This window comes from Loxodonta africana, chromosome 3 (genome assembly GCF_030014295.1).
Source record: "Loxodonta africana isolate mLoxAfr1 chromosome 3, mLoxAfr1.hap2, whole genome shotgun sequence".
Classification (NCBI taxonomy): Eukaryota; Metazoa; Chordata; class Mammalia; order Proboscidea; family Elephantidae; genus Loxodonta; species Loxodonta africana.
In genome coordinates this window covers 10,444,850-10,451,843 of record NC_087344.1, presented here as the reverse complement: position 1 = coordinate 10,451,843, position 6,994 = coordinate 10,444,850, and positions in this window count along the sequence as shown.

Here is a 6,994-nt window from a genome sequence, read left to right as displayed (position 1 = left end):
GGAAATGAGGTGCAGAGAGAAGTGAGAGCCATGGACTGTCCTTCCAAAAGACCATGACTTTAGGCTGGACACTGCAAACACCTTCATTGGGGACCTTTGACGACAAAATCACTCAGCTCAGGGGACTTCATCTGTCAGGGCACTTTCTTCACAGTTATTCATTTGACAAGTATGTTCTGAACATCTACTGCATGTCCGGTGGTGCAAACATTTTGCATTTGACTACTAATTTTGGAAACCCTGGTGGCATAGTGGTTAAGGGCTACAGTGACTAACCAAAAGGTCGGCAGTTCGAATCCACCAGGCACTCCTTGGAAATCATATGGGGCAGTTCTACTCTGCCCTATAGGGTCAATATGAGTCAGAATTGACTCAACGGCAATGAGTTTTTTGTTTACTAACTTAAAGATTGGCAGTTCAAATCCACTCAACAGTGCTGTGGTAAAAAGCCCTGGTGATCTGCTTCCAGAAAGATTACAGCCAAGAACACCTGTATAGATCAGTCCTATACTGTAACTCATGTAATGTCCATGAGTCGAAATCACCTCGAAGACAACGGGTTTGTTTTACTATGTTCTTGGCACTGTTATACAGCAGCGAACAAGCAGATAACAAGCAGATAACATAATCATGTGGATCTGATAGTCTTAGAGGAAGGAAGAGTGCCAGAACAAAGCCCCTAATAGTTATAACCATTCAACTAGCACTGTTCTAAATTCTTTAAATATGTGAACATATTCAATCTTCCAAAATTTCCTATAATATTGGGTCATTATTTGCCTCACTTTATAGAAAAGTGAGGCACAAAGAGATTTAATAATTTGCCCAAAGCCATTTAGCCAGTCAAGGGGTGGAGCCAGGATTTAAAGCCAGGCAGTCTGGCTCCAGAGTCTGTACACTTTATCACTAAGCTATGTTGTCGTTAGTTGTCATTGAGTTGATTCCAACTCATGCTGACACCATAAGTACAGAGTAGGACCACACTTCACAGGGTTTTCAAGGATGTGAATGTTTGGAAGCAAATTGCTAAGGCTTTCTTCTGCTGCACCACTGGGTGGGTTTGAACCATTGACCTTTCAGCTAGTAGTCAAGTGTGTAAATATTGTGTCATGCAGGGATCCCTCACTAAGCTATATTGCCTCCCAATCAAGAAAAGAATTTTAGGTAGTGATAATGGCTATGAAAGACGTTACAATAAAACACGAAAGCCAGAACCTGTGTAAAGCAGAAACCTGTCAGCAAAGGAAAACCCAAATATTTTCCGCTAAAATGAGTGATAGAAATGTGGTAAGACCGCATCCTGTCAAAGGTGGAAAACTTGAAAGATCCAGAAAAACAGGCAATCCTGTCGAATTCCAGCTCTTACAGGTTTCACTATATATAGAGTGTGGCTGGGGGCTACATAGTAGGAGGAAGTCGTGGAAGACTTTGTTGAAGGTTGATACTTGTGCTGAGACCTGAATGACGAGATGAAGCCCTCATGTCTGTTCTCTTATTTCTATTTCTTCATGTATCAGTTTGTTTTGGCCTTGCTTATCTTACATGTTGCTGGTTTTCTTTTTATGTTTTACAAATTTGGTCCTCTGTTCAAATTTAAGAATGGGGAACATACACTAAGTAGCAGGATCACTCTTGTGTTACAGGGAAGAAGACTGAGCTACAAAGAGATTAACTTTCTGAAGACCTCAGAGTCATTAAGTGGTGAAGCCAGATTTTAAAGCCAAGCATGTTGACTCTAGAGTCTGTATGCTTAAACACTATGCTCCTTTGCCTCTAAAATAATTAATGAGCAGGAGAGTTCCAGTTGTTGTTGTGGTTAGGTGCCATAGAGTCAGTTCTGACTCATAGCGACCGACCCTATGTACCACAGAACATAATATTGCCCTGTCCTTTGCCATGCTCACAATCATTGTTATGCTTAAGCCCATTGTTGCAACCACTGTGTCAATCCATCTTATTGAGGGTCTTCCTCTTTTTTGTTGACCCTGTACTCTAAGAAGCATGATGTCTTTCTCCAGAGACTGATCCCTCCTGACAACATGTCAAAAGTAAGACACATACTCATCATCCTTGCTTCTATGGAGCATTCTGGCGGTACTTCTTCCAAGACAGACTTGTTTGCTCTTCTGGCAGTCCATGGTATATTCAATATTCTTCACCAACACCACAATTCAAAGGCATCAATTCTTCTTTGGTCTTCCTTATTCATTGCCCAGCTTTCACATGCATAAGATGCAATTGAAAATACCACAGCTTGGGTCAGGTGATCCTTAGTCTTCAAGGTGACATCTTTGCTTTTCAACACTGTAAAGCGGTCTTTCCCAGAAGATTTGCCCAACGCAATGTGTCTCTTAATTTCTTGACTGCTGCTTCCATGAGTGTTGATAGTGGATCCAAGTAAAATGAAATCCTTAACAAGTTCAGTCTTTTCTCCATTTATCATGTTGCATATTGGTCTGTTTGTGAGAATTTTTGTTTTCTTTATGTTGAGGTACAATCCATACCGAAGACTGTGATCTTTGATCATCAGTAAGTGCTTCAAGTCCTCTTCATTTTCAGCAAGTAAGGTTGTGTCATCTGCATAACGCAGGTTGTTTATGAGTCTTCCTCCAATCCTGATGCCCCTTTCTTCTTCATACAGTCTGGCCTCTCAGATTATCTGCTCAGCTTACAGATTGAACAGGTATGATGAAAGGATAAACCCTGACATGCTCCTTTCCTGCCTTTAAACCACACAGTATTCCATTGTTCTGCTTGAACAACTGCCTTTTGATCTATGTACAGATTCTTCATGAGCACAATTAAGTGTTCTGGAATTCCCATTCTTCAAAATGTTATCCATAATTTCTTATGATCCACACAGTCAAACGCCTTTGCATAGTCGATGAAACACAGGTAAATATCCTTCTGGTATTACCTGCTTTCAGCCAGGGTCCATCTGATATCAGCAGTGATATCCCTCCTTCCATGTCATCTTCTGAATCCAGCCTGAATTTCTGACAGTTCCCTGTCAATATATCGCTGCAGCTGCTTTTGAATAACCTTCAGCAAAATTTTACTTGTGTGTGATATTAATGATATTGTTTGATAACTTCTGCATTTGATTGGATCACCTTTCTTGGGAATAGGCATAAATATGGATTTCTTCCAGTCAGGTGACCAAGTAGCTGTCTTCCAAATCTCCTGGCATAGATGAGTGAGCACTTCCAGCGCTACATCCATTTGTTGAAACACTTCAATTAGTATCCGTAAATTCCCAGAGCCTTGTTTTTTGACAATGCCTTCAGTGCAGCTTGGACTTCTTCCTTCAGTACCATTGGTTCCTGATCATACGCTACCTCTTGAAATGTTTCAATGTTGACCAATTCTTTTTGGTATAATGACTCTGTGTGTTCTTTTCATCTTCGTTTGAGGCTTCCTGAGTTGTTTAATGATTTCCCCATGGAATACTTCAGTATTACAACTCAAGGCTTGAGTTTTTTTCTCCAATTCTTTCAGCTTGAGAAATGCTGAGCATGCTCTTCCCTTTTGGTTTTCTATCTCCAGCTCTTCACACATGTCATTATAATACTTTATTTTGTCTTCTCGAGCCACCCTTTGAAATCTTCTGTTCAGCTCTTTTACTTCATCATTTCCTCCTGTTGCTTTAGCTACAGGACGCTCAAGAGCAAGTTTCAGAGTCTCTTCTGACTTCCATTTTGGTCTTTTCTTTCTTTCTTTCCTGTCTTTTCAATGAACTTTTGCTTTCTTCAAGGATGATGTCCTCCATGTCTTTTTACAACTTGTCTGGTCTTCAGTCATTAGTGTTCAACATGCCAATCTATTCTTTTTTTTTTTTTTCCATCTTTTTATTCCTATAGATTGTTTTTTTTTTAAATAGTTTTTATTGTGCTTTAAGTGAAAGTTTACAAATCAAGTCAGTCTCTCATACAAAAACGCATATACTCTTTGCTACACATTCCCAATTACTCTCCCCCTAATGAGACAGCCCGCTCTCTCCCTCCACTCTCTCTTTTTGTTTCCTTTTCACCAGCTTCTAACCCCCTCCACCATCTCATCTCTCCTCCAGGCAGGAGATGCCAACATAGTCCCAAGTGTCCACCTGATCCAAGAAGCTCACTCCTCACCAGCATCCCTCTCCAACCCATTGTCCAGTCCAATCCATGCCTGAAGAGTTGGCTTCAGGAATGATTCCTGTCCTGGAGCAACAGAAGGTCTGGGGGCCATGACCACCGGGGTCCGTCCAGTCTCAGTCAGACCATTAAGTCTTGTCTTATGAGAATTTGGGGTCTGCATCCCACTGCTCTCCTGCTCCCTCAGGGGTTCTTTGTTGTGTTCCCTGTCAGGGCAGTCATTGGTTGTAGCCGGCACCATCTAGCTCTTCTGGTCTCAGGATGATGTAGTCCCTGGTTCATGTGGCTCTTTCTCTTGGGCTCGTAATCACCTTGTGTCCTTGGTGTTCTTCATTCTCCTTTGATCCAGGTGGGTTGAGACCAATTGATGCATCTTAGATGGCTGCTTGCTAGCATTTAAGACCCCAGACGCCGCACTTCAAAGTGGGATGCAGAATGTTTTCTTAATAGATTTTATTATGCCAATTCACTTAGATGTCCCCTGAAATCATGGTCCTCAGACTCCTGCCCCTGCTACGCTGGCCTTCAAAACATTCAGTTTATTCAGGAAACTTCTTTGCTTTTGGTTTAGTCCAGTTATGCTGACCTCCCCTGTATTGTGTGCTGTCATTCGCTTCACCTAAAATAGTTCTTATCTACTATCTAATTAGTGAATACACCTTTCCCACCCTCCCTCCCTCCCCTCTCTCGTAACCACAAAAGAATGTTTTCTTCTCAGTTTAAACTATTTCTGAAGTTCTTATAATAGTGGTCTTATACAATACTTGTCCTTTTGCAACTGACTAATTTCACTCAGCATAATGCCTTCCAGGTTCCTTCATGTTATGAAATGTTTCACAGATTCCTCACTGTTCTTTATTGATGTGTAGTATTCCATTGTGTGAATATACCATAATTTATTTATCCATTCATCCATTGATGGGCACCTTGGTTGCTGCAATAAGCATGGGTGTGCATATATCTGTTCGTGTAAATCTTATTTCTCTGGGATATATTCCAAGGATTGCTGATAGTTCTATTTCTAGCTTTTTGAGGAAGTGCCAAATAGATTTCCAAAGTGATTGTACCATTTGACATTCCCACCAGCAGTGTAGAAGTGTTCCAATCTCTCCATAGCCTCTCCAATATTTATTATTTTGTGTTTTTTGGATTAAGGTAGATGAAATCTCATTGTAGTTTTGATCTGCATTTCTCTAATGGCTAATGATCATGAACATTTCCTTATATATCTGTTAGCTACCTGAATGTCTTCTTTAGTGAAGTGTCTGTTCATATCTTTTGCCCATTTTTTAATGGGGTTATTTGTCTTTTTGCAGCTGAGTTTTTGCAGTATCATGTAGATTTTAGAGATCAGGTGCTGATCAGAAATGTCATAGCTAGAAACTTTTTCCCAGTCTGTAGGTAATCTTTTTACTCTTTTGGTGAAGTGTTTGGATGAGCATAAGTGTTTGATTTTTAGGAGCTCCCAGTTATCTAGTTTTTCTTCTGTGTTCTTTATAATGTTTTCTATACTGTTTTGCCATGTATTAGGGCTCCTAACATTGTCCCTATTTTTTCTTCCATGATCTTTATCATTTTAGATTTGATATTTAGGTCTTTGATCCTTTTGGGTTAGTTTTTGTGCATGGAGTGAGGTATGGGTCTTGTTTCATTTTTTTACAGATGGAATATCCAGTTATGCCAGCACCATTTGTTAAAAAGACTGTCTTTTCCCATTTAACTGTTTTGGGGCCTTTGTCAAATATCAACTGCTCATATGTGGATGGATTTATGTCTGGATTCTCAATTCTGTTCCATTGGTCCATGTGTCTGTTGTACCAGTACCAGGCTGTTTTGACTACTGTGGTGGCATAATAGGTTCTAAAATCAGGTAAAGTAAGGCCACCCACTTTGTTCTTCTTTTTCAGTAATGCCTTATTTATGCGGGGCCTCTTTCCCTTCCATATGAAGTTGGTGATTTGTTTCTCCATCTCATTAAAGACCCTCACGTGTCTGTCAGTTTGTCATACTCTGGGGGCTTGTGTGTTGCTCTGATGCTGGAAGCTATGCCACCGGTATTCAGATACCAGCAGGGTCACCCATGAAGGACAGGTTTCAGCTGAGTGTCCAGACTAAGACAGGCTAGGAAGAAGGACCCGGTAGTCTACTTCTGAAAAACATTAGCCAGTGACAACCTTATGAAGAGCAGTGAAACATTGTCTGATATAGTGCTGGAAGATGAGCCCCCAGGTTGGAAGGCACTCAAAAGATGACTGGGGAAAAGCTGCCTCCTCAAAGTAGAGCCGACCTTAATGACGTGGATGGAGTAAAGTTTTTGAGACCTTCATTTGCTGATGTGGCAAGACTCAAAATGAGAAGAAACAGCTGCAAAAATCCATTAATAATCAGAACCTGGAATGTACGAAGTATGAATCTAGGAAAATTGGAAATCGTCAAAAATGAAATGGAATGCATAAACATTGATATGCTAGGCATTAGTGAGCTGAAATGGACTGGTATTTGCCATTTTGAATCGGACAATCATATAGTCTACTATGCTGGAAATGACAACTCGAAGAAGAATGGTGTTGCATTCATCGTCAAAAAGAACATTTCAAGATCTATCCTGAAGTACAACGCTGACAGTGATAGGATAATATCCATATGCCTACAAGGAAGACCCAGTTAATACGACTATTATTCAAATTTACGCACCAACCACTAGGGTCAAAGATGAAGAAACAGAAGATTTTTTATCAACTACTGCAGTCTGAAATTGATCGAACATGCAATCAAGATGCATTGATAATTGCTGGCGATTGGAATGCAAAAGTTGGAAATAGAGAAGAAAGATCAGTAGTTGGAAAATATGGGCTTGGTGA